This window comes from Cnephaeus nilssonii, assembly GCF_951640355.1.
Source record: "Cnephaeus nilssonii genome assembly, chromosome: 2".
NCBI lineage: Eukaryota > Metazoa > Chordata > Mammalia > Chiroptera > Vespertilionidae > Cnephaeus > Cnephaeus nilssonii.
Window position 1 is genome coordinate 113475012 of NC_137073.1, and position 26751 is coordinate 113501762.

Here is a 26751-nt window from a genome sequence, read left to right on the forward strand (position 1 = left end):
GACTTAAGACTACCCACTAAATTATTGGTTCTTCTACCTCTGTGGTCGGCAAACTGCGGCTCGCGAGCCACATGCGGCTCTTTGGCCCCTTGAGTGTGGCTCTTCCACAAAATACCACGGCCTGGGCGAGTCTGTTTTGAAGAAGTGGCATTAGAAGAAGTTTAAGTTTAAAAAATTTGGCTCTCCAAAGAAATTTCAGTCGTTGTGCTGTTGATATTTGGCTCTGTTGACTAATGAGTTTGCTGACCACTGTTCTACCTGCTTCTAAATATCATGTTGATTCATTCATGGATTCCACAAATCACATGTGAGTCCTCTGTGCCCGGACCCTGCTAACCAGGATGGGTGGGTATCCGCATGCGCAGGGGGAACATTCTAGATCCCAGCTCCTCAGAAGCACCCCTCCAGCTCTCTCCTGTCTTCCCAAAGGAGAGCTGGGGGGTGGGGGGGGTCTTACATGAGGCGAAGTCCCCTCTTGGGAGGGATTGTGTAGGGTGTGACCTGGAGTGTGCAGAAGGATCGGCGTGCTTGCTCCCGGACGGAGTGGCTCAGCTGGACCTGGCTCCGGCGGGCTCACGGCAGATTCTGGAATTCTGAGGCTCATCCTCCGTGGTTATGCCTCTGGGCTGAGGAGGTATTAACAGAGCAGCTTTTGGAAGTCAGAGAAGGGAGCTCTGAAATGCAGATACAGTCAGGCCGAGGAGGAAGCATGCGGCCCGAGGCGGCAGCGGGCCTGCTGAATTTTCATCATCTCCACCGAGTGCTCGCGCTTCCTGACCTTGCGCGGAATCTAATAGTTCCAATGACAAATGTGCTGGGCCCCGGGTCCAAGGATAGCATCATTATGAGTCATACGTGCCCAGGACAATATGAATCTCCCCACGGCGCTGCTGCCGTGGCCTTTGATCCTCGATGTATTACTTACTTATTTATTGATTTATAAAAATGAGCTGTCAAGCTCTTCCTAAGAAGTCCAAGGGCACATGAACAAAATGTAGGAAATATACGACCACAGAAAATAAACCACGAAGCATAAACCAGATCCCCTCATGTCCGGGGCATGCTGCCTAGGTGAGCCGGGCACATCAAAAACACACTTCCTAGACACACCCCGAATGTCAACAAACACAAACTCTGTAAAACCCAAAGAAGGAAGTTATATAACAAGGGCTTATCCGAGGCATGATATACATTGGCAAAGCCCTGATCTAAACGCTATGGATTTATTTACACTTGGCCCTTCTTCAGAGACGGGCCAGAGACTCTCACCGGAAAGTATGAAGAGCATGATATGTTAGAACCAGCAGGGCCAGAGGTCGTGTCCTTGGCTTTCGGCATTTAATATTATTTCAAGCCAATTAAAATAACTTGGTTCCGCAGTGGAATGGTCCCATTAAAGAATCGCTTTGTTCCCTGTGAGTGTGGGCTGTGTGGTTCTTTATTAAGATAGAAGTGGAGAGACAAAGGGGAGAGATTTAACTCAGGGCAAAGACAGGGCGACGTGTCTGAAACTGCCTCTGCGCGAGGGACACAGAACCGAAGCCCAGCGAGGGGGTCCGCCTCGCCCACCTCCAGCGGCGGGGTGCGAGGTGAGCAGCCGCTGCTGTGACTTTTCTCTATGACCTAAGATTTTAGGACACAGAAGGCCTATTTTTCAATCAGCGTTTAATCAGTGTCAAAAAAAGTTAAGTATATAGCGTTCTTCACTCTTCATTTTTAATCCCAGCTGAGACACAAGGGACTTCATGATTTCCCTGAATATGACTCCATCTCATCCTGCTAATGACAGTCCCTTGTCCGAAAGCCCACGATCCGCTCCCTGGTCTGCCATCGACGGCCAAGTCACACGGGCTGCACCGGCCAAAACAAATCAACTCGGGTCCAGAACCATCCCATTTAGCTGTTGGCACAGAATAATTTACCAGACAATTCCTGAACTCACCACTTCAATTTGGCTGCGTACTTCGATGTTTTCGACCAAAAATACCAAAGTCTGCATGCAGTGATTGAATGCCCCAAATTCCCTGCAATCAGATGGGCTTTAAAGGGACAGAGGCTGGGCAGGGTTGTAGCCAGTGGAATAAGCAATGCCTTGGCCACCCACACCCGGGGGGAACTGAACTTGGAATGTGGCACAATGGCCCTGCCCCCTAGGGAGCCCGCCCATCAGGAGGGCTCCCTGTGGGTCCCACTGTGGCTCCTGCGGAAGGTTCCCACCTCCTCTGTCCTTCCTCCCCGCCAGGCGCTGCCGGCGTGTCCTCCGCTCAGCCTCTAACGCGGGGCAGGGGCGCTGCTGCGCTGGGTGCTCTTCGGCCGAAGCTCCTTCCCGGCCTCACGGGGGTTCCAGGGAAGAGCCACTCCGAAAGTGACTCCTGGGCGACTCCGGCCTGGCAGCCCTCAGGGCCCTGGGGGAGGAGAGCCCGGGTGCCCCGGGACCCCCTGACTGGTGCACCGAGAACTCGGCTCGAAGCTCCCCTTGCTCTCCCATTGCCGTCACTGCGCCTGAGCGACCCCGCCTGGTGGGCTCCCACAGAGCCCAAGGGACAGTGAGTTGAGCCCAAGGGGGTTTCATGGGCTGAGCCCAGCCCCTCGCAGGTCAGCCTGTTCCCACTAAAGCCGCTGCTCCTGCTCGCGGGGACCGCGCCTGGTGCCACTGTCAGCTCCAGTCCCAGGGACCAGGCGGCGGCTGCCTTCTGCAGGGAGGTGCTGACAGCTGACCTCGGTGGAGGCTGAGAACCCAGCGAAGCTTCATAAGCACAGGGGTAGGCCAGACATGGCCGGACCCACTGTCCAGCAACAAAGAATCCACAACGGCGTCTGTGCAGCACGCCTGGCCCCACGCACACCGGGACCCAGAGACCAGGCACCGTCCTGCCACCCAGTGTCCTTGCCTGTTTCCCTCGGCGGCTCCTCCTTGGTCTTCGTTCATGGCTGTGTGTGCCGAGGTGCGACGAGAGTGCTGGCGGCTAACAGATGCTCCCCCTTCCGCACTTCGCCCCGCCTTTGAGCCTAAGAACCAAGTCGGGTCAGAAGAAAAGGAAATGCATTTACAAAAACTGGCGCTAAGTGAAGCCCAGAGCGCGCGCGGGTTCTGTCATCAATTCACAGTTGGTACCTTTTTGTGTGGCCTATACCAGGTACAAGATCATGAGGTGAATGCCATGTGATTGGGGGTGAAAAGCAACTAAATTCATAGTACGAAAAAGTTATGCGTTCACGTTTGTTTTTATTCCCTTGAGTTGAGTCCTTAAATTCAAAGGGAAAGACTGACACATTTTTACAGAAGCCACGTGTCAAAGCAAAACAAAACCAAACCGAGCACTGTCTGAGCAAAACTAGGAGATTGCTCTTTGGGGAGAAAACGCCGTTAAATGCTGCTTCCATCTTTCCTTACCCAACATGCGGCTCAAAGCACAAATGGGCAGCGCTCTGAGAATAAACGAGTGTGAAAGTATAGAAGAAAAGTCCCAACTATTTTCCAGTGCTTCCTTCTGGAACGAGTAGGAGCCGATCTGGTGAGGGGAGGTGGCCTCTCAGCCACGACTCTGGGGAGCGGCATGCCAGCGCCCGGCCTGGCACGGCGACCCGGCGAGGTCCCGCTCCTGCTGACCCAGGTATCTGTGTGGCAGAGATGACAGACACCACAATGAATCTCTTTGTCCTGGAAACTAAACCGGAAATCTCGAGACTGTGTTTTCAGTGTTTCTTGGCGTTCGTCCTCTTAGAAATCCTGCCACATTTCAGTATTTTCATTCTTGTCCTGGATGAAACCAGAAAGCAGAGAGGCACTTGAGAATTCTGTTTTTAAATAAAAGTAAACATTTCCAAGTGCGTTTCGGTCTCTGTTTAGTATTTTTTGCGACCCAATTACTGCGCTTAAATGCTCCACAGATGTCCTATTTCTTTGTGGCACAAGTTTTATTGAACCAAGATGGTTAATATTAATGAGAATGTTAATATGTGTCTGTAAGGTATTTAATAAGCATTTCATGTCATCCGTTTCAGTGCTGGGTCAGGACTTGTGCAAACAGCGGTTTGTGTGTTTTACTTTCCATGGCGACTGCTGCGCACCCCCGGGGAGGACCGAGGTGTTTGGGCACCGGGGGCACGGCTTCTCCTGGTCTCGCCCTTGGCGTCTGTGTGAAAGCTGGGCAGATGGCAGCCCACAGCCCTCTGAGCCGTTTGTCACTCAGCGAATGCCGCGTGCAGTGGGAAGCTAGGACTGTCTTTCAAAGGCATCGGTTCTTTCAAATCAAAAAGATGCACCTGAGCCTAAGAGACCGGCGTGGGGAGGGAGGACAGTTCTTGGGTTACCTTCCTACTGATGCCTTTTTGTGGTCGGAGCTGACTTTTTTTTCTTAATATATTTTATTGATTTCTGAGAGGAAGGGAGAGGGAGAGAGAGATAGAAACATCGGTGAGAGAGAATCATTTATCAGCTGCCTCCTGCACACACCCCACTGAAGATCGAGCCCAAAACCTGGCCATGTGCCCTTGACCGGGAATTGAACCGTGACCTCCTGGTTCATAGGTAGAAGCTCAGCCACTGAGCCCTGCCGGCCGGGCTGCGTCTGATTTCTAATAGGAACGTCGCCACGGAAGGATCCATGCTACCGAGGAACTGTCATTATGTGGCTGTTCCGACTGACACGGAGTGAGGGGCTCAGTGTGTTCAAGGGCAAATGGAGGACATCAACCTCTGCAGCAATTGTCCACATGACCTTCGGCCCACCTGGGGTTTCCTCTGTTCTTGTTCCCCGCTCTGTGCCGGAGGGTTAATGCCGGCAGGATCACCCACTGAGCAGACTGGGGTTTGCCACGGGAACCCTGACGGTATTGGGCCTGCGTGCTGCGGTGACCAGCAGAACGAAGACCTCTGCTGTTCCTGTGAGCGAAGCGCCCGCACCTGAGGTCTGCCATGGCCCGGATGAGAGCTCACACCGACGGCTACGGAGGAGCAGGCGCCGTGCCGTGTCACTGTCACAAGCCTTCCTCCCTCCATCGCGCTGCAGACGGCAGAAGCTCCGACTTCTGAACCAGCATCTGGACCGGCGGGGGCGGGGGGGGGGAGGCACACTGATGGGCTTTGTCTGGCTTTCGCAATGCTGCCACCAGCAAACGGACTGGCTCCCATGGCAACGGCACAGGTTGCCACGGTACAGAAACACCTTCCCGATCACCTAACAGTTACTCACAAGCACAAATAATCTGTGGATTTTCTTTGTTCCCTGCCCATGATTCTACCTGATGGTATCAAAAGACACTGTCCCTATGGAATCTTTGATAAACTCGGTGTTGACAGGGTGAGAACGGCAGAAACAGAATAAAAGAAATAAACTGCACCTGGAAAGGTAAGGACTGTGGACTCAGCATCACCCTGGGCTCCTCGCTCCAGGCTGGGGATCTCGGTGTGGCTCCCGGTCCACCCACTCTCTAGGCCAGGTAGCGACTTCCTCATCAGAAATGGGCCCTCCCTCCAAGCCCCTCCCCACAAACAGCTACAATATGTGCTCTGCCCACTGGGGAGCCCGGCTGGCACGGGCTCTTGAACATCGACCTATGAACCTGGAGACCATGGTTCCATTCCCGGGCAGGGCACATGCCTGGGTTGTGGGCTCCATCCCTAGTAGGGGGCGTGCAGGAGGCCGCCAATCAATGATTCTCTCTCATCTCTGAAGCTTCTATCTCTCTCTCCCTCACCCTTCTTCTCTGAAATCTTCTTTTAAAATATTTTTTTAAAAGAAGAAGAAGTTGAGGGACATAATAGAAAGTTGCTCCAACTAAAATTTAAAAAGTGGTGTGTGTGCGGGGGGGTGGAACATAACAGAAAGATTAGAGCACATAGATTCACCTTTTACTGAAGTTAGTGAAATCAGAGAGGCAGACGGAGAGACTCTGGTTAAAGCCTCGACTTTGAAAACACCGTTATAAAAGGAAGAGCTCTCTCCAAAAGGCTCCTATCATATTAGCTGGTCAAAAGATAGGGCAGGCTTCCCGGCAAAGCTCAGCAGGCACGCTCAGGAAGTAATCCAGTGACAGGCCATGGATGGTAGTTTCAGAACGTCAGAGGAAGACACACGATGACTAAACACTGGGACCCGGGCAGGAATGTTTGGTTTCGCTGTAGTAGAGGGTTTCCGGATGTGAACTCAGCCCCGCGGATCTGCTGAGCCGAGGGGAGAGGACGGTGGCGGTGTGGCCCGCAGAGTTCCGAATTCCTCAGCACTGACTGTGCCACGCCGACTCCTGCCCACGGAACCAAACGGCTTTTATCCGCCTCGTTTCTTTCCTGTTCCCTTTGACTCCTGGAGACAAATATGCAAGGAATGCTGCTAAAATCCAGTTGGCACTTCATTATCTGAGGTTGCTCCGTGATGCCTAAGTTTTAAAGTATTTGATTTTGTTATACTGAAAACAAAAATTGTGACCAAATCTCAAGGGAATGTTAGGACAACATGAAGATTGCTAAATTGAGACCTAAAAATAATCACTAACAGGGTCTTATTTTTGGCCTGCGCTAGGAACTCAATGAATGTTTTAGGAAAGTTATTCAATCTTTCTCAAAACTTTTATAATGATTATGCAAAAGTAATAATGTTACCTGATATTTTGCTAATGGATTGGCTAATAAATATGAGAACTGAAGCTATTTCCACATCTCCAGTGCTATTATATATCTCCACGTAACTACTAAAAGGGACAGGAGGCATGAGTAATTCCATTAGTCTTTACAAAGTGTCTATACTAATAAACTTTAATATGCATTTCACATGTCTCACTTCATCAATGACCTATGCACATATACGACCAAACACACAGTCATACAAACAAGCACACACACACACACACACACACACACACACACACATCCCCCAGTAACCGGCTCTGAGGCTGATCTTGGTCCTCTCTCTCCTCAGCCCTACAGTCACTGGGTCCGCAGGGAGAAGAAGGTTCATGCATCATGCACAGAGTATCCTAGAACTCTGACTTAACTTTCTCCGCTTTTTATTGTAGAAAGTTTTAAATGCTAAGAAAAATAGAGAGAAATAATAGTGAGTTCCCATACACACAGGACACAGCTTCAACATGATCAACTCATGGTTCCTCTTAGCTGACCCACTTTCCTATCTCCCTCTCCCCTCCATATTATTTCAGAGCAATCCCAGACATTATTTCATCCGTAAGTATTTCAGCATATATCTCTATATAGTGATCAAGCTTTAAAAATTAACTCTGTATAATATCAAATTGTCACCCACGTCAAAAATGTCTCATTGTCCCTCCTTTTAACAGTTTGAGTCATTTTTGCAAACGTGCTAGGACATTGTCAACCTTCTTCCTTTCCTTAGCGTGAGCACCCATCTGGGGTCAGTGGACAGAATATGACGTGGGTCCCAGGGCAATTCAATCTAGATATGTGGTCCCTCCTTCTTCGATGAAGTCCCTCTCGGTTGAGGCTCACACACTATTTGCAGGATCAGTTTCTTCTGGGCAAAAACTAGCCCACATCCCTTCCTAAAGCAGAGCAAGGAAAACCCAACACGCTTTGGGGAGAGGAGCATCTTCAAGCTGAAAAGCAATGAGCGTTTGAGAACGCAGACTCCAGGAGGCCCTGCCACCGCAGGGATGTGCAAGGCCAAGCAGGAGCGAGCACAGGTCAACGGTACCCTCTTCCCAGACCCACCTCCCAGGTCACGGCACCTTCCTCAGATGCGTCCCACCGCCTCCCACCGCCTCGAAAGGGCCTCCCAGCGGTGCTGGGTGCAGACGCACTGAGGAAGCACCCACAGGCTCCGTGAGAGCGAAGAGTAACACTTACAGCCCCGCGCCGGGCCTGCTGGGCCTGCTCTCCTCCCTGGAAGCGGGGCTCTGTAAGCGACTCCCGGAGATATTAGTTACTAATCAGGAAAGCATCTTCTCCACAGAGGTCTGTCACCATGAACACCCTCACAACTAAACCAATCACGGGCCTTTTCACTGCCCCAAACTTCAGACTGCGAACTGCTCGCCAGCCCCAGCAGGTCTCAGATCTCAAAAAGAAGACAAAAGTCTGCTGCCCCCGGGACAACCTGTGTCCCCACAGAAGAGGCTTTTCTGTCTGCTCTGTGTGCCGGGGCGTGCAACGCGGACCCAACCAAATACAAATCGCAAGAGGTTCAACAATGCAGCCACAGGGCGGGAAACACCCTCTATTCACCATTCAAGCCCCTGAGTCCTTCTGAAAGGGATTTGTGGGCAGATTAACATAAGTGACCCATCTACAATAAAGCATTCACACACGAACATCACTGAGAACGAGACAGATGTCCTGGAACGCAGGACGTTCCCGCGATGGAGCACAGCATGGATGTCTGTGTTCCCCCCACCTCCGATCCAGGAAAGACGGCTCTCTCCTTCTGTTTACTTATAAAAATGTGAAGGCTTTGGAATACCTCCAAAGACATTTCTTAGCTTTGAATAATTAGAAAAGTTGGCAAAATTGATCAATTTATGTGTGTCTATTCCAAACACAGATTCCAACATAATCAGTCAAAACGTGCTCCTTTCTTCAAGAATACCAGCAACTTCGTGTTTTCACCAACATCCTCACGCATCTGGCCTGGTTAGTATAACAGGATATGCGTGCAGTTTGCACTCTACATTTCCTCAGCGTCCTATTGCCCTTGATACGATGGCTAGATGGTTAGAGATGTGGGTGTCCGCACCCTGTGGACGCAGGACTAGGTTTCCTGGGAGATGCTTGGGAACACTCTTTTGGGTCATTTAAACCAAACCAAATCAACAACAGTGACAACTAGTCATATAATGCAAATAACTGATTAATTTCACCCCTTCTCTTGGCTACCGTGGTCCAAGTCATTTTCATTTTCAGGTAACAAGACTACATATAAACTCTTCACAATTGTTTAATTTATCCCGAAATACTTTTAAGGTGTTAACATGTATCAGCTGCCTCGAACAGTCAATAGGGAACGTGTCCTCAGCGGGTCACGGGTTCCGCGTTGCTCCAACACGCACATCACGTGGCCAAATGTCCTGGGGCGGCAGGACACAACCACCTGGTTCCGCTCCCTGACACTGAAGGACAAGCAGGAGCGGGGAAGGTGTGAGGGAGGGAGCAGGACATCTTCTTAGGAACACGGAGCTGTCCCCAAACTGTTCAGCTAGCTGAGGTGGGGCTGGGATGGTGACAGGGACTGACTCGTGAAGGGCTTTGCCTCAGGAAGGAGTTTTATGTTTTTATTGTTTTATTTTTAACTTTTTAAAACGTGTGTTCTTATTTATTTTTATTTATTTTTTTTTAGAGAAAGGGAGAGGGAGAGAGTATTGGATATTAAAGAGGAGATAATAAGGAAATGAGGTTCAACAATGAGATCCAAAGAAACATTGATGAGAGAGAAACATGAATCGGCTGCCTCCTGCACGCCCCCTGCTGGGAACCGAGCCCGCAGCCCGAGCTGTGCTGCCTGGGAATGGAACCGGCGGCCTCTCGGTGCATGGGATGACACCCAACCGACCGAGCCACACCGGCCGGGCTCGAGAAGGGGTTTTCACTGGGTTACGAAGGAAGGAGAGCCCCTGCCGGGCTGCTGGTAACACCGGCCAGGCACAGGGGCATTTCCTGGAGTGGACCTGGGCAGCCACGCGGGATGGGGCAGAGATGAAGCACCGTGTCAGGAAGGTGACTTCAGAGGCTCTTGCAAAACCAGGTAAAAGCGGGCCAGTCAAGGCACTTCCGGTGCAGGACACAGCCCATTCCACGGCGCAATCTGGTACAGCGCGGTGGCGAGAGGCCCAGGGAGAGGCAGACTCCCTTCCTGTGGGGATTCCTTTTTTTTTCTTTCTTTTTTTTCTTTTGTTTATTAATTTTTTGGAGAGAGAGGGAGAGAGGGAAAGAGAGAGAGGTTTGTTGTCTCACTATTCATGCACTCAATGGTTGATTCCTGCATGCGCCCTGACTGGGGATTGAACCCACCCCCCTGGCGTATCGGGATGATGCTCTAACCAGCTGAGCTACCTGATCAGGGCGGGATTCCTGTTTCTTAAGAACCGGCTTCTACATCCTATTTCTTAAGAACCGGCTTTCCCCTCTCTCACATGCTTCTTGATCTTTGCTCACAAGACCTTTCGGGTTTCTGTCACCTACAGTCCCATTCTGATGTAGGATTTCCCTAGCAGCCTTCTCCTTGGCGGTCTCGGGAGAGCAGGCCCTGGAGCCTGCACGCCCGTTTCCATTCCAGTTTCCTGAGGGCACGGCGGCAAGCACACAGACGAGGAAAGAAAACCCAGTAATCCTCCCAGGGGCGCAAACTGAACAGACGCTCCTGGCTGTATCCGGCTACCTTTCCCATACGAATTTCACTCCAGCGGGAAAGGAAATTCCACTGCGCCTGATGGCGCCCTCCCTTGGTGCAACTACCTTCACTGCGGCTTTTCTCTTTCACCTAAAGTACGTTGCCACACAGAATCTTTGCGCTTCCACACCGACACCAAATCCCACCTCCACGTATGCACGTATTCTCCAGCTAAGCCACGCACACTGTCCTCTATTTGAGGAAGTCCCAGATACGTCTGACTGAAGAAGGGCCTTGCCCTGGGTAAGCTGGGATTTCTCAGGGTGGCCCTCAGCACCAGCTCCCTCATTTGTAAAACAAAGAAGGAGGGCAAAGAGGCGGCGGAGCAGCCTCCCCAACAGACGCAGAAATGCAGATCTTTGTGAAGACCCTGACTGGCAAGACCATCACCCTGAGGTTGAGCCCAGTGACACCACTGAGAATGTCAAAGCTAAAATCCAAGACAAGGAGGGCATCCCGCCTGACCAGCAGCGTCTGATTTTTGCGGGCAAACAGCTTGAGGATGGTCGCACTCTCTCAGACTACAACATTCAGAAAGAGTCCACCCTGCACTTGGTGCTTCGTCTGAGGGGTGGCATCATCGAACCCTCCCTCCGCCAGCTCGAGCAAAAGTACAACTGCGACAAGATGATCCATCGCAAGTGTTACGCCTGCCTGCACCCCCGTGCTGTCAACTGCCGCAAGAAGAAGTGTGGCCACACTAACAACCTGCGCCCCAAGAAGAAGGTTAAATAAGGCCCCTCCACCAACTCCTTGGGTCCACAGGGCAGCTTCTACCTGAACCCTGTGATGCTGGGGCCTCAATAAAGTTTCTCTTTTGTTGACTGGAGCAGTAATAAAAAAAAAAAGGGGGGGGGAAGAGGAGGAAGAGAAGGAGGAGAAGGAGGAGGAGGAGAAGAAGAAAGAGGAGGAAGAGGAGGAGGAGGAAGAAGATGGAGGAGGAGAAGAAGAAGAAAGAGGAGGAAGAGGAGGAGGAGGAAGAGGAGAAGGGAAAGAAGAAGGGGAAGAAGAGGAGGAAGAGGAGGAAGAAGAGAAAGAAGAGGAAGAGGAAGAGGAAGAGGAAGAGGAAGAGGAAGAGGAAGGAGGAGGAGGAGGAGGAGGAGGAGGAGAAGAAAGATGCATATTGACTCTGATCCTATGATAAATGCCCACAGGAAGCGTGAGAGCCGAGGGGCACCTGCCCACCGTGCCCGGCGGGAGGGTCGAGCGCCTGCAGGACGCACAGTGGGCCACAGAGTTCATCCGAGGGTCCCCCACAGGCTCGCCCGGGCCCTGAAAGCAGCAGCCACGTCAGAAGCCAAGCCACAGGAGCAGCAGCCTCCTCCGAGCCGGTGCGTGCTTCCGCGCAGCGAGGGGCAGGCAGTGCCCCCCCGCCCCCCCACCCCCCCACCCCCGGCCTCTCTGTGTTTACTTCCTGCGGCTTCTCTTCTGAAGAGACAACACATGCCCAGCAGACCAAGTCCCAGGGCGGGAGCTGTAAGTCTCGCTCTCCTCCCCCGCTTCCCTCCACGCAGGGTGCGTGCCGAGGCAACCACGGTGCTAGGCACCAGGACTCGGCGCAGGTACCCTCCGAGGCGTCTTTCATGGCTGCAGAGGGAGGCCCTCGGTGCCTGAGCAGCGCCCGCATCGAGCAGGTGATTCTCGTAAACATGGGAGGCCTGTGGGCCGCTTGTTTGCTCCAGCTCCTACCTCACCGTTTCCTCTGGCTGGAGGGCCCGGGGTAAAGCCAAGGTCACCGTCTCGCTGAGTCAATGGACGGCACCGGTCCAGCAGCGCATCTGAGCCACCTGGTGCGCCAGGCGCCGGGCAGGGAGAGTGAAGAACCGGAGCTTCGAAATTACCCTTGACTCTAACCACCGTCCTCTAGAATCGGAAGCACCTGCTTGGAAAACACGACCTTTTGTGAGGGCCTGACTCCCAAAGGGTTACCCCCAAAAGAATGAGGGGGACCCATGTGTAAGTCTATGGAAATCGTGAGAAACTGGTTGTGAGAGAAGCGTGGTTGGCTTCTCTAGGCCGCAAGGACTCCGTGGCCCCCCATCTAACCTTCCAACAGCACGGAAAGCGCAGCGCCAGCCTCCGGAGGCCGGGGAGCAGCTGACGCCCAGCCATTCTGAGCATCCCTGGGCACCGACTCTCCAGCAGTGTCAGGGCCATCCCTGCAGGCAGAGCCTTCTCCCCAAGAAGAAACAGAAAACGGAACTTTCAAGATGAAGCCAACGGTGATGCAACACAATGCAGTGCAGGAGCCTTCAAACGCTCGCATTGTTACTATTTGGCACCGCTCTTCGGAGGGGCTGACACACACCAGAAAGAGAGCGGGGCTCGATGACGCAAGAGGATGCGCCTGATCAAACACAAGTCCCAAGTCATGCTTGTTTCCGTTACATCCCCAGTGCCAGCTGTGGGTTACTTTTCAGTCTTTATTGGGGAGCTCTACAGACATTAGACCTCTCTCACAGTGGTTTCAACAAAGCCTCCTCTAACGGACGTTAGTGTTGGTTATTAAAAAGGAGAAAATAAGGAAAGGAGGTTCGGTGCTGAAACCCAAAGAATGTTTGCGTAACTTAAGTTCCATAGACTCCAGCGCTGAAGCAAACGCCGTCTGATATGCCGCCAACACTCACCACAGCCTCACCTGTGCCTTGCCAAGGGTCAGCGGCAAGTGGAGTGTAGCCCTGGGGCCTGTCCTCCTGGAGCTCACGCCGCCTCCCCTCTCTCCTGGGCTGTGCTTTCCAGGGCTGCACTCGGGCACAACGCTCACGTGGGAAGAATCCGCTAGCTCTCCCTTCCGGGGAGCGGCATGCCCCTTGGCCTGGGACAGAACAGAGGTGCAGCGAGGCCCCCGGCTGACCCTGACCCTGACCCTCAGAAATGAGACGCTTTCAGATGTACCAGCCTGAGCTGCTGACGGCCCCCCAGAATTCAGCTGAATGGGGCGCTGATAGATTTGGTCGTTTTGTTGGATCTCTTGAAAACGGAGGTGTTATTTATAGAAAGTTATTTAGAACTTTGTGATGTATACTTTTTGTTAAATGATGTATATTGGTCAACCTAGTTGACCTCCTGGTTAGTTGCATTGATGTCCACAACCTTTAGTCCTGGAAAACGTCGATTTAAATGCCTTCATCCCAGACCATCACAGATCACTGACTCCTCTAAAACATTTCTACCATGATCAAGAGTAAGAAATACATTTTACATAATTACCCACATCACACAGACATATATATTTACACATACACATATCTATCTAAAACAAAATTTCACACAATAGAACCTTTCCTCGCAATATGAATACATTCAGATATGTTCTGTTGTATATACAGTGGATTCTATGGTGTTCTGTAAAGTCACTGGAACTTTAATTAGTGAATATTAAATGTTGCTTCCAGGGGAAAGAAAGTTATGTTTCTTTTAGCGTCTGGTCATATTTTCATCAACAGATCAATGCATAATCTTATTTTATGTTTGTTAGTCTTAAAAGACAGCAAACAAGACATATTGTTGACTCCTTAACATTGAACTTGTGGCAGACAGCACTACGAGCCTGAACAAAGCCTACCCCACATGTGGTTCCTCCATCACACGCCCCGCAGCCTCCTGCACTCCCGTCACTACCAAGTGCTTCCACACCCGCGTGGGGCCACCTGAGACATCGCAGCCACCAGCCAAAATGCAAAAGCCATGGCACCACGTCAGCTGCAGAAAGGACCTTGTTCACAGTGTGAGGGGGAAGGGACAGGGAGAGCGCAGGGGTGGCCACTGCCTCGTTGCTCCTCGGCTGCCTCGGCAGGTTCCACTTGTCGATGCTCTCTGCGCGTCTGCAAACGACTTACAGAATCAGCGTTAGTCTCGGTTTTGTAGCTGCAAATACATTTTAGAGTGTAAGTGGGTTCAATAATATAGAATCCACGAATAATAGGACCAATTGTAAATACATGTGTGGGCATGTATTTGTGTGTGTGTGTGTGTGTGTGTGTGTGTGTGTGTGTGTGTGTGTAGGATGATATGTTTTACAATAAACTAATGGTTTTTGATTTTACAAGAAACTCATATTTTTTTTATTGCAAAACCCTACAATAAGATAGGCAATTGAATGTTAGGATTGGGACTTGACCGCCATTTTATCTCCATATTGAATCAATGGCAAACAATTGTCAATGCTGAGGAACTAAATGCCGATGTCTCCATACGGGCTCATTAGCTGTGACTGCTATGCCACAGGCGTGTTAGCAACAGAGGAAGGAAGGGGCCAGGGATGGAGCAACTCTCTGTCACATTTTCACAACTCTTCCATAAACCTGAAACGATTCTAAAATAAAAACTTATTTTTAAAATGCCCTCCTCAACTATGACAAAAACTTTGAACATGGTACAGGGAGAAAACTGGAAATATTCAGGAGAAACAATAAGTGTTTATTTCTGAAATTTCCCTGTGGTTTTCTTTCATCCAGAAAATAAAAACAAAAAGAAAAGTTGAACGTCTTGATTTCTTGTTAAGGCTGATGGTCTAAATGTGAACTCAAATAGACCTCCGTGTAAAGGCCTCAGAGAGAAGTCTCAGGGCTTAGCCAGAAGCCAACTTCTCTTCCTTCCACCTTCAACGACGTGCACTAAGCACCCAGTTTATGTAGCGGAGTGACTGAGTCAGGCGCTGGAGACACAAGCAGAGAACCTGACCTTAGGAACCAGAAGTCAGACATCACCGGTCTCCAAAGGAAGGCAGATACAGACCAGCAGAGGAGCAGAAACACTGCAGTGACAAGCCTCAGACAAAGGTCATGCGGGACCTGAATCCATGTGACCTGAAATCAGAAAGTAAGAGCATTCTATTACCAAGACACCAGTCGCTCTACGTTGACAATAGAGGGAAACGGAACAGCTAATTTGTCCGTACTCGCCGTGAATCGCCTGGAACAGCAGACAGTCCTCACAGCTAAACAGCGAATACAACCTGAAAGCGCATTAGCGTAAGAAAAATAAAAACTTGCTTGGAAGTAAACTACTTCCTTTGAAAAGAAACCAAAGGAAATTAGGTCGAGCTTGAGTTGTTCTCTTCAAATTCCAGTGTAATTTATTTCTAAGAATGTACTGAATCTGCCCTGGACTGGCCCATAGCAGCAGCTGCTGAGGGATCGCTGATGGAGCGAGGTCCCCTGACCTGACGGCAGTGACTCGCCGTCCCCTGAAGTCACCGGCAGGAGGAGGTCCCAGGCGGCAGCTGCCAAGGAAGGGAGCCAGGCGCCTCCCAGGCAGCTCTTGTGTCCGGGACCCCCGGCTCTTCCCCGGAGGTGGGATGGGGACAGAGAAGGACGGGGGTTAAGGAGCAAGTACGCGAGAGAGGAAAGACAGAAGGGAAATGACAACAGACTTCTAAGAAGATGTATTTATTTTGGTTTCCTTTCTGCAGACTTGTGAGCTGGTTACTTTAGGGCATCGTGGTGAAGTCTTCAGATCTCTCAGAAACAATTCCTTGGGTGAAAAAAGGAAGAAAGAGGGTAAATCTCAGTCCATTTATTTTAGCCCTTGGTATATGGGTGCTATTTCACTTACACAGTGGCTTTATTTCATAATTTAAAAAAAAGAAAGAAGAAGTAAAGAAAAGAAAAGCTGCAAGGATTGATTTCATTTTATTCTTTGGTCTGAAAATAAAGTTCTCATTCATCTTTAAGTCAACAATTTCCTTTTTTTTTTTTTAAATAAATCCAGAAGGGTCAAGTTCTGGCTCAGAGCTGCACCGCGTTACTCTGTGTGCCGGAAGGAGACTGCAGTTTGGCCTCGGCGAGGCCTGGCACTGAGCACGCGTCCCGCCAGGATTCGGGCAGCGATGAGAAAGGAGGAGAAAAACCGAAGGACAGCTTCCAATGCGCGGACCGCAGACCTGGTTTGGGGCGGTGTCCGCGGGACGAGACTGCACAGAGCCTGGCTGGCATGCGGGGATGGTTGGGGGGGTGGGGGGTCATTCAAAGAGGTGAAGTGAGGACAAAAGAATGCTAACAGGCCCCTCGCTGTTGGCTGGGTGCTCCCAGTTTTGGCTGTTTCTATAACCTCAAGCATGGGGGGCGGGGCGGGTATGTCAAAGGAGAACGTGGTGGTGACCTGAGTATTTCATCTCGGCCCCTGACATCTCCCAGCGGAGTGCGTGTGCCTTTACCAGTGGAGAGTGGAGCTAAATGTCACGGGGGAGGGGATGCAGAATCTCGACTCCATATTACATCAGCTGAAGGTTCTTCAGTAAATCATCCCAAATAGTCAATTAAATTGTTTTCATCCAGTGGATACATTCAGATTACCAACAGATTAAGAACAATAAAATATTGTGAATTTTAATCTGCGGCAGAAGGCCGCCCCGCCCACCAGCGTGTTCCCTGTCCGTCGGGAATTCGCCGTCTCAGACAGCCTTCCCGGCGGTGTTCGTGAAGAGCTCCGCTCCGGTGGATAAACCTCTCCGCTGTAAACAAGGGTTCAGGGGGGATGCTTGACCTACTTACCAGAACAAACTGTTTCCCAGCGCCGTGTAACAGCATCCGCTTGTATATAAACAACGAATGCGTTACTCCCAAGCCATCGTATCTCCTCAGCCAAGCCCAGCGGCCTTCCCTCGCCCTGACGAAGCTTTGTGAGCAGGTAGTTCAAAGTGCTCTGAGTCTTTGAAAATGGTGCCTTTCGTTACATCTAATGCTTGACCTTTACCACAAGGCAGACTCGCCTCCCCCTTTCCAAGTAGTTCCATTCCGGTGCTGTACATCTCCATGCGGATGATGGCACCCGTGATGACAGGACGTCAGCTCCAGGACTCTGCCTGCTAATGTTCCTTCCATCCAAGAAGGTTTTGGGTGGGAAACAGTAACTGTGCGAGCTGACAAGAACCAGGTAACCAGGGTTGAGATTCAAATCCCAGAGAGGCAGCTGAGTCTTACAGGACCCTTTCCGGAAGGGAGTTGGGAATGGTCTTCAAAGTTAACAGTTTCCACAACTTCACTAACTCTTCCTTGCAAATGGTTTCCATGTTCAATGTATGTTTGTTTGCTTGTTTTGTTTTAAAATATATTTTTATTGATTTCAGAGAGGAAGGGAGAGGGAGAGAGAGAGAGAAACATCCATGATGAGAGAGAATCATTGATCGGCTGCCTCCTGCATGCCCCCACTGAGGATCGAGCCACAACCTGGGCATGTGCCCTGACCGGGAATCAAACCGTGACCTCCTGGTTCATAAGTTGATGCTCAACCACTGAGCCACGCCTGCCAGGCCAATGTACTTTTTAAAAATCTCTGCTCTAAAACTTCTCTGTCATTTGCCTTTCAGACAAATTTACCTTCAGTAAGTATCCCTCTCACAAGAATGTCAACTTAATCAGTTGCATAAGATTCAACCCCACTCACTTTCTAAATAAATTCACTCAAATCAAGATAACGTTGAGCATTTGCCTCCGAATGATGTTCCTGAAGCCAACTGTTTATGTTGCTGAGAAACGGGCTCTTGAGTGGGACAGTCTCACAGTTTGTAACCGAGGAATGGAAGCCACTCACCATTTCATCTACGGTCACGACTGTGCCGGGCTCACCCAGGCCTCCTGACTAACAGTCACAGGTCTCACCGGTGCATTATAGACTGTGCATGGCACTTGTGTCTTCTCTTGCTGTACTAATCACTTTCTACTCTAAATTGTACTTATTCACAGTGTTAGACCTAAAACAACATTTTTAATGACGGCATTATACACCTCTTGATTTCTCCGTTAGGTTATATTTCTTTTACCTTTGAGTCACGAGCACCCAGCATGGCACATTATGCAACTTGGTGTACAATACATGTTCAAAGGATGATGAGCCCTACGGAGATTGCTAGTTCACTTCTCTCAGCTATACAGTATTCCACACCTATGGCTTTTCAAAAGGTGCGCATACTTCAAATATTACCAGACATTCATAAGAAGACATTTCAACAAACTTAACAAACCCTGTAGGTACCAGGCAATGTAGTTTGCTATCTTATTTAATTTTGCTATTTTCATTCACATACACACACACACACACACACACACACACACACACACCACAAGAGTTCAAAGTATATATGTGCATATACTAGTAATGTATATGGAAACTGATATTCAAATAAGTTAAATCATTTCCTCAGATTGTGCAGGTAAGGGCTAGAGGACCCCAGCCGTGTTCTTCCCAGTATTATCCATCTCTATGCCTGACTCACATCTGTTCCTCCATGCCAGGGCAAGCTCCCCACACATCATGTAGTTCCGGGGGCAAAGCCAACAAATCATGGACTCTTGTAACAATTCTCTCTCTTGGCCCACCTTACTCTGTTCCTGGACTTGGTTTTATTTCCTACTCAATTCTACTGTTTAGCAAATATACTACCATTTTTACTATTTGAAGCTCAAATTCACCCTTTAAACTAAAAAATATTCCACTTCTTGATGTTGGCATGACTTGGCCTAACCCACAGGACATCACCCCAGCCCTGGCCAGACTCACCAGTGACACAGTTCAACTTTGCCCAGCCTTCCGTGGGGAGCCGGCAGAATAAAGGGAAGAAAGAAAGACTTCGCCCACCATGGGAATCACTGGGCCGCGTGTCCCTACCCTGCACACTGACTGCCATCCCAGGGCGTCCTGGGAGAGGTAAGCATTTCAAGGAATCAAAGCGATTGTTGAGATAATGCTGGAGGGCAGTACTTTCATGACTCACTCCCACTTTTCAAGTCTTTAAGCTAAAATCTAAACCAGTGGTCGGCAAACCGCGGCTCGCGAGCCACATGTGGCTCTTTGGCCCCTTGAGTGTGTTTCTTCCACAAAATACCATGTGCGGGCGCACACGTACAGTGCGATTGAAACTTCGTGGCCCATGCGCAGAAGTCGGTTTTCGGCCTGGGCAAGTCTATTTTGAAGAAGTGGCATTAGAACGCTCAAAGGGCCAAAGAGCCACATGTGGCTCGCGAGCCGCGGTTTGCCGACCACTGATCTAAACACTTCAATTATAAATGTACTAGAGGCCCAATGCACGAAGATTCGTGCAAGAATGGGCCTTCCTTCCCCTGGCTGCCGGCACTGCCTTTGCTCTGGCCGGAGCTGCCTTTCCACCTTCCCACCTGCCCAGAGGCCCCCAGCGGCTAGGGTGGTGAACACCTGCGTTGTCACCATGGCGACCACACAAGCGTCCAGCCCCACCCCCGGCAGCTCCGCGTCTGTGAATGCAAATTAACCTGCCATTTTTGTTGGGTTAATTTGCATACTCACTCCTGATTGGCTGGTGGGCATCGCGAAGGTATGGTCAATTAGCATGTTACTTTTTTATTAGGGTAGATACTGTTCGTTTGGAATATCCAAGATGCGCTTAACTGGCAGTGATCTGGTATCATCACCCATTGCAAATGTTTGCCATTTTCCTTCACTTTGACACGGATCTGTTCATTCACAAGTTAATTCATTTCTTCACCAAATATTTATCACACACCTGCTCTGTGTGAGGCACCCTTCTTGGACCAGCAGTTCAGTAGAGAGTAACACAAGGTCACAGCCTCCTGGAGCCCACGCGGGGAGAGTAAGGAGAGACCGGAAGTAAACATTCAACAGAGTGTGTCATAACGAAAAGTGTTGTGATGGGAACAGTACACAGGCAGAATCAGAAGGAAAGTGATGGTGATATTTAAACTAAGGCCTGAATAAAAGGAGGCAGCCATACAAATATCTGAAGAAAGAAACTACACACTAACCAGAAAAATAACGAAAGACCACACCTCCCACAGCTCTCTAAACCAAGGAAATGAACAAAAATAAAAATATGTACATCAGACCAGGAGCAATGGTGACTTAAGTCAGGGACCCAAACATGTGTCCATACAGTTTCAGTCTCAGAGGTTTAACTGGGACCTGGGGAAGCTCCCTGAAAATGTCACATGGATTAAAATTCTCTCCTCCCTAATCCTCAAAATAAAAAGCCCATTGGGCTTGGTTTACAGTATAAAGTTACAGAGTTCTAACCAGGGGTCCATGTACCCAAGACCTGTTCTTGTGGCTACAATGCAATTTACCTTTTGGCTCCATTTCGAAATGCCCATCGGTAAATGTGACAACACAGTGGGGAAATGGAGTGGTTCTGTGGGTCTTGTAAACTGCATCCAGGTACAATTATAGAATACTCCCCTTCTACCTGGTCATGTTAATTCCACAAATGTCCACACAATGTTCGCACCTGCTCTGATGTTTAAAATGACTGCGTTACTCTGGGAGAGTTTAACCATGCCATCCTTCTTCAGTCCCTCCAAGTACCACCCCTTCAACATGATAACCGTGATCCTAGATCAATGGCTTCTATAGTCTGGTTCCTGGCCCACCAGATAATCCCAATGCATCAAAAGTTCACCAAAAGAATGAAAATCCAGTTTTAAGAGGGAGAAGATAATTTTTCTTTTACTTTAGTTTTACACACCTTATAACTGGGGTGGGGGGGTTCCTTTTTACTAGCAAAATGACCAATTAAAGGCTATTGAAATGCTATGTTCATAGTCAGCATTAGCGCATGCCTCTGGTTTTCAGAGGACCTCTTCTTCCACCAAGTCGGCTCTCATCCCATTTCTGTGTGCTCTGCCGTGCAGATGTGGGGAAAGTTACAATCCCGCAGGGCAGGCATCCGCAGGTGTTGATGTGTTTTTTCAAGTGGTTTTTCCAGTTCTGTTCTTCTTGCCATTTAAATAGGAATCAATGCTCATTTGGTCTCATTGTGTTGAACTTTGTTGTGAGTTGTTTAGTTAACTAAGTATATATATATAACTGCTTTTGTGGAGTATAATTTTCCAATCTAAATATATAAAACCCTAATATGCAAATAGACCAAACAGCGGAACAACCGAACTGGTTGCTATGACGTGCACTGACCACCAGGGGGCACATATGGGACATGGTGGGCATCAGACACGGCAGGATGGTGGAACAGGTGAGCAGGGGTGTCAGACGAAGGCTGCTGTCATTGGGGCGAGCTTCTGCTGGTTACTGAAAATTCTTTGCTCCCGCGTGCTGTGGTCCCACCCGGCGCTCGCACCTGCTATCGGCGCCAGCCCCAATCGCTCTGCACCATTAGTGGGTATGAGCGGGGCTGGCGCCGTCAGCACATGGGGCTGCCAGCAGACAGGGGACCAGGGGCCACGGCAGGAGGGGCCGGGCGGGAGCGCGAAGAATGGGCCAAGACCCGCCCTTGTGCCCACTGCTGCCTCGCAGCCCGCAGTTCCTTCCAAGGTGCACGAATTCGTGCACTGGACCCCTAGTTTAAAAATATGAATATGTTCTAAAGTATTTTTTTCGTAATAGAACTGCAATCTCTCAGCCAAAACTTTTAAGATAAGAAGTGTTTTAAAATTCGGCACTTTTCAGATGTTTGATAGGCAGCACAGGTATAATGCCATGCATGGGAAATGCCAGCTCTGGAGTCGGGGCGGCGTCCGCGCTCAAGCTCACCACCACTTCCACAGTGACATGTATGAGCACTTACACTAAACTGAGAGTAAAAGACTCCGAAAAGCCTCACACTGGTTTCAGTTTAGTTTTGCAGCCAAATGAATCTGTATCAAACTTTCAGAAAAACTTTGTTTTCAAGGGAAACAACTAAAAATGTTTTAAAGAAGTATAATTGATTTGCTAAAAGAGGAGATAAAAGAGATCATATTAAATGATCAATTAAAATCAAGGGGGCCCTAACCGGTTTGGCTCAGTGGATAGAGCATTGGCCTGCAGACTAAAGGGTCCCAGGTCCGATTCCTGTCAAGGGCATGTACCTTGGTTGTGGGCACATCCCCAGTAGGGGGTGTGCAGGAGGCAGCTGATTGATGTTTCTCTCTCATTGATGTTTCTAACTCTCTATCTTTCTCCCTTCCTCTCTGTAAAAAAATCAATAAAATATATTAAAAATATAATCCTATCTAATAAAGAGGGAATATGCTAATTGACCATCATGCCCTCACAAGATGGCGGCACCCACAGCCAATAAAGAGGGAATATGCTAATTGACTGTCACACTCTCACAAGATGGCAGTGCCCACAGTCACAAGATGGCAGTGCCCAGTCTCCTCAGCCCCGCCTCATCCAGCCAGAGACCCCCAGTCCCCTCAGCCCCACCGGGGGGCAGCAGGTGCTGTGCACCTCATCCAGCCAGAGTCCCCCAGTCCCCTCAGCCCTGCCTCATCCAGCTTCAGTCCCCTCATCCCTGCAGGGGAAGGCAGTTGGGGGCGATCAGGCCAGCAGGGAAGGGCAGTTGGAGGCAATTGGGCTGGCAGGGGAGGGCAGTTGGGGACGATCATGCTGGCAGGGGAGCAGTTAGGCGTCAATCAGGGTGGCAGGGGAGCCGTTAGGGGGCTATCAGGCTGGCAGGAAGGCAAGTAGTTAGGAGCCAGCAGTCCCGAATTGTGAGAGGGATGTCCAACTGCCAGTTTAGGCCCGGCGGGATCGGGCCTATACTGGCAGTCAGACATCCCCTGAGGGGTCTCAGATTGGAGAGGGTGCAGGCTGGGCTGAGGGACACCCTCCCCCTGTGCACAAATTTCATGCACCAGGCCTCTAGTAATAAAATAAAATCAAGGGGAAGGGGGAACAAAGAACAAATTTTTATAAATAGAAAATAGCAATAAACAGTAGATATTAATTAATCTACATCAACAATCACTTTATGAATGGTATTAATATGCCAATTAAAATACTACAATTATCAAAGTAGATTTAAAAAAAACAGGATCCAACTATATGATGTCACACAAAACCCAATACAAAGACTCAGACAGGTGAAAAGTAAAGGGATGAAGAAAGATATATCATACTAACACTAATCAAAGCAAGCTGGAATAGCCATATTGGCTTCAGACAAAGTGGATTTCAAAACAAGGAAAATTATCAGGAGTAAAGATGGACATTACATAATAAAAAGGGGTCAGTCCTCTAAGAAGACATAACAATCCTAAACATGTGCACACCTAACAAAAGAGTGTCAAAATACAGGCAACAAAAACTGATAGAGCAGCAAGGACTCAACAAACGACTAGTACAGCTGGAGACTTTCATTCTCTCTGTCAGTCACTGACAGATCAAGCAGGCAGAAAATGAGTCAGGACATGGTTGAACTCAACAGCACCATCAATCAGCTGGATCCAATTGACATTTAAAGAATACTCCATCCAACAACAGCAAAATACTTCTTTTTCAAGCTCACATGCAAGACAGACCACATTCTAAGCCATTAAATACACCTTAACATGTTAAAAAGAATAAAACTCATACAAGGTATGTTCTCAGACTACAATGGGCAAAGTAGAAATTAATAACAGAAATATCACTGGAAAACACCCAAATATTTGGAAACTGAACAACATACTTCTAAATAGCACATGGCTTATAGAAGAAATCTCAAGAGAAATTAAAAAATAACGAACTAAATGGAAATAAAAATGCAACTTTTCAAAACTTGGGGGATATGATAACAGCAGTGCTTAGAAAGAAACCTAGAGCATTAAATGCTATAAAAAGAAAAAAGACCTAAAATTAATAAGTTAAACTAGGAAAAGAAAAACAATTTAAGCCTAAATTAAGAAAAAAAGTAATACAAATTAGAGCATAAGTCAATTTAATTGAAAACAAGAAAATAATAGAGAAAAATCAGTGAAACCAAACGCTGGTTCTTTAAGAAGATCAATAAAATTGGCAAACCTATAGCTAGGCCAACAAAGAAAAAGATAGAAGACACAAACAACCAATATCAGAAATGAAGTAGGGCCATTACTAATCCCATACATATTAAAAGGGTAAGAAAGGAATACAACAAACAACTCTATGCCCACAAATTTGATAAGTTAGGTGAAACTGACCAATTCCTTGAAAGACACACCAACTACCAAAAGTCACACAAGGAGAAATAAATGACTTGAATATCCTTGTATCTACTAAATTGATATCAATAGTTAATAAACTTCCCAAAAAGAAAATACCACAAGCTAAGATCATTTTACTGGTGAATTCTGCCACACATTTAAGGAAGAAACAACACTAATTCTTCACAATTACTTCAAAAAGCAGAAATAGAACACTCTTAACTCATTTCATAATGCCAGTATCACCCCACTACCAAAGCCAGATAAAGACATTAGAAGAAAGGAAAGCTCCATATAGACCAATATCTCTAATGAACAAGGATATGAAAATCCTTCACAAAATATTAGCCAATCAAATCTAACAGGATCTAAAAAGAATTATAGGACACACCCAAGTGGGATTTATTTCAAGTATGTGAGGATGATTCAACACACACGAACACATCAATGTACCTCTACATCAACAGGCTACAGTTGAAAAATCAAATGATTATATCAATTATGACAGAAAAAGCATTTGACAAAATCCATACTAAAAACCCTCTCCAAAGTAGAAACACAGCAACTTCCTCAGCTTGATAAAGCACATCACATAAAAACTAAAGCTTCATCACACTGACTTGTGAGAAATGGATGCTTCTGCTTAAGACCAAGAACAAAGCAAGGTGCTCTCTGCCCGCACTCCCATTTACCACTTACGGGAGCACTAGCTCATCATACTCGTTAGCCTGCTTATATTCCTTGTGTAAAAGTTGATTTTATTTAATATTAACATGGCCTTCTTCTTCTCACTACTGGCATGGCCCATCTTTCCACCCACGTACTTTCCCAACTTTTCTAGCATCTATATTTGACATGTGTGAGTCTCTAGAAGCAAGAGTTTGTTCTCTAAATCCATCCCGGAAACCTCTCCCTTTTCTTGGAGTGGTTAGCTCACTAACGTGGGAAGACTAGGGAGTTAATTCATTCGGTATAAAATGTCATGGAAGAAATTCTAACCAGGGAGATATCTGGGGTTTTATCTTTGAAAACTTTTGATTTTTAGAACAGTTTTAGATTTACAGCAAAGTTATGAGGATAATGCAAGGTTTGCATTTACCCACACCCAGTTTTCCCTGTTATCCTATATAATAAAGAGGTAATATGCAAATTGACCATCACTCCAACACACAAGATGGCCGCCCCCAGGTGGTCAAAGATGGCTGCCCCCATGTGGACACAAGATGGCCGCCACAAGATGGTCAGCAGGGGAGGGCAGTTGTGGGCAATCAGGCCAGCAGGAGAGGGCAGTTGGGGGCAATCGGGACAGCAGGGGAGCAGTTAGGCATCGATCACGTGGGCAGGGGAGTGGTTAGGGGGTGATCAGGCTGGCAGGCAGAAGCGGTTAGGGGCAATCAGGCAGGCAGGCAGGCAGGCAGGCGAGTGATTGAGAGCCAGCAGTCCTGGATTGTGAGAGGGATGTCCGACTTCCCTCGAGGGGTCCCAGATTGGAGAGGGTGCAGGCTGGGCTGAGTGACAACCCACCCCCATGCATGAATTTCATGCACCAGGCCTCTAGTCATTTTATAACCGTATGCTACAGATGTGATAGTTATTGAACCATATTGGTATATTATCATTAGCTAAAGCCCACACTCTTCAGATTTCCTTTTTCTGTCCCGGGACATCCCACTGCATTTAGCCCTGAGGTCTCTCGGGCTCCTCCCCTGTGAGGGTTTCTGAGAGTGGGTTCGGTTCCCTTGATGGTTTCCAGGGCTACGGCAAGGTATTGAGTAGAACGTTTGTGAACGGGAATGTTTCTCTCAGGGTTAGATGGGGGTTATGGGTCTGAGGCAAGGGACATTCTCATCACATCGTATGCAGAGTGCCTATTAGCAACATTACTTTGACTGTTGATGGTAACCCTGATCACTTGTCTGAGGCCGTGTCTGTCAGGATTCTCCACTCGCCATACTCTTTCCCCCTCTGCACACCAGACTTTTGGGAGGAAGTCCCAGGCAGCCCACACCTACAGAGCAGGAGTTAATTCTCATCCTTGATAGTAGGGTTATTTACATAAGTGATTGGGAATTTTTCTGCATGGGAACCTTATCTCTTCCTCCATTTATTTATCTGGTCACTTGCTTATGTCCATAAGGACTCAGGGTGTTTATTTTACACTTTGTATCATAACCCATCACTACTTTATTTCTTTCGCTGCCCAGATCGTTCCAGTGTTGGCCATGGGAAACTGTTTGTTCTTATGTCCCTTTGACCTACCCTTATCACATGCCCTTATCATCCTGAGGTTCTTTATACTAGTCTACATTCTGAGAACTTCCTTATTTATAGCACTACAAGCCCAGCCAGTCTGGCTCAGTGGCTGAGCATCGACCATGTACCAGAGGTCACTGGTTCGATTCCTGTCAGGGTACATGCCCGGGTTGTGGGCTCTATCCCCGGAAGGGGGCAGCCAATCGATGTTGCTGTTTCTCTCTCTCCCTTCTTCTCTCTCTAAAAGTCAATTTTAAAAACCTATTTATAGC

General features: G+C 48.5%; 1 pseudogene across 1 annotated transcript; it reads left to right on the forward strand.

The window, feature by feature from the left end:
* The first annotated feature begins 10704 nt into the window (after window positions 1–10704).
* Window positions 10705–11185, forward strand: LOC307093587 (ubiquitin-ribosomal protein eL40 fusion protein-like; annotated as a pseudogene). Its single transcript has one exon. The product of its transcript is annotated as a ubiquitin-ribosomal protein eL40 fusion protein-like (transcript).
* The last annotated feature ends 15566 nt before the right edge of the window (window positions 11186–26751 follow it).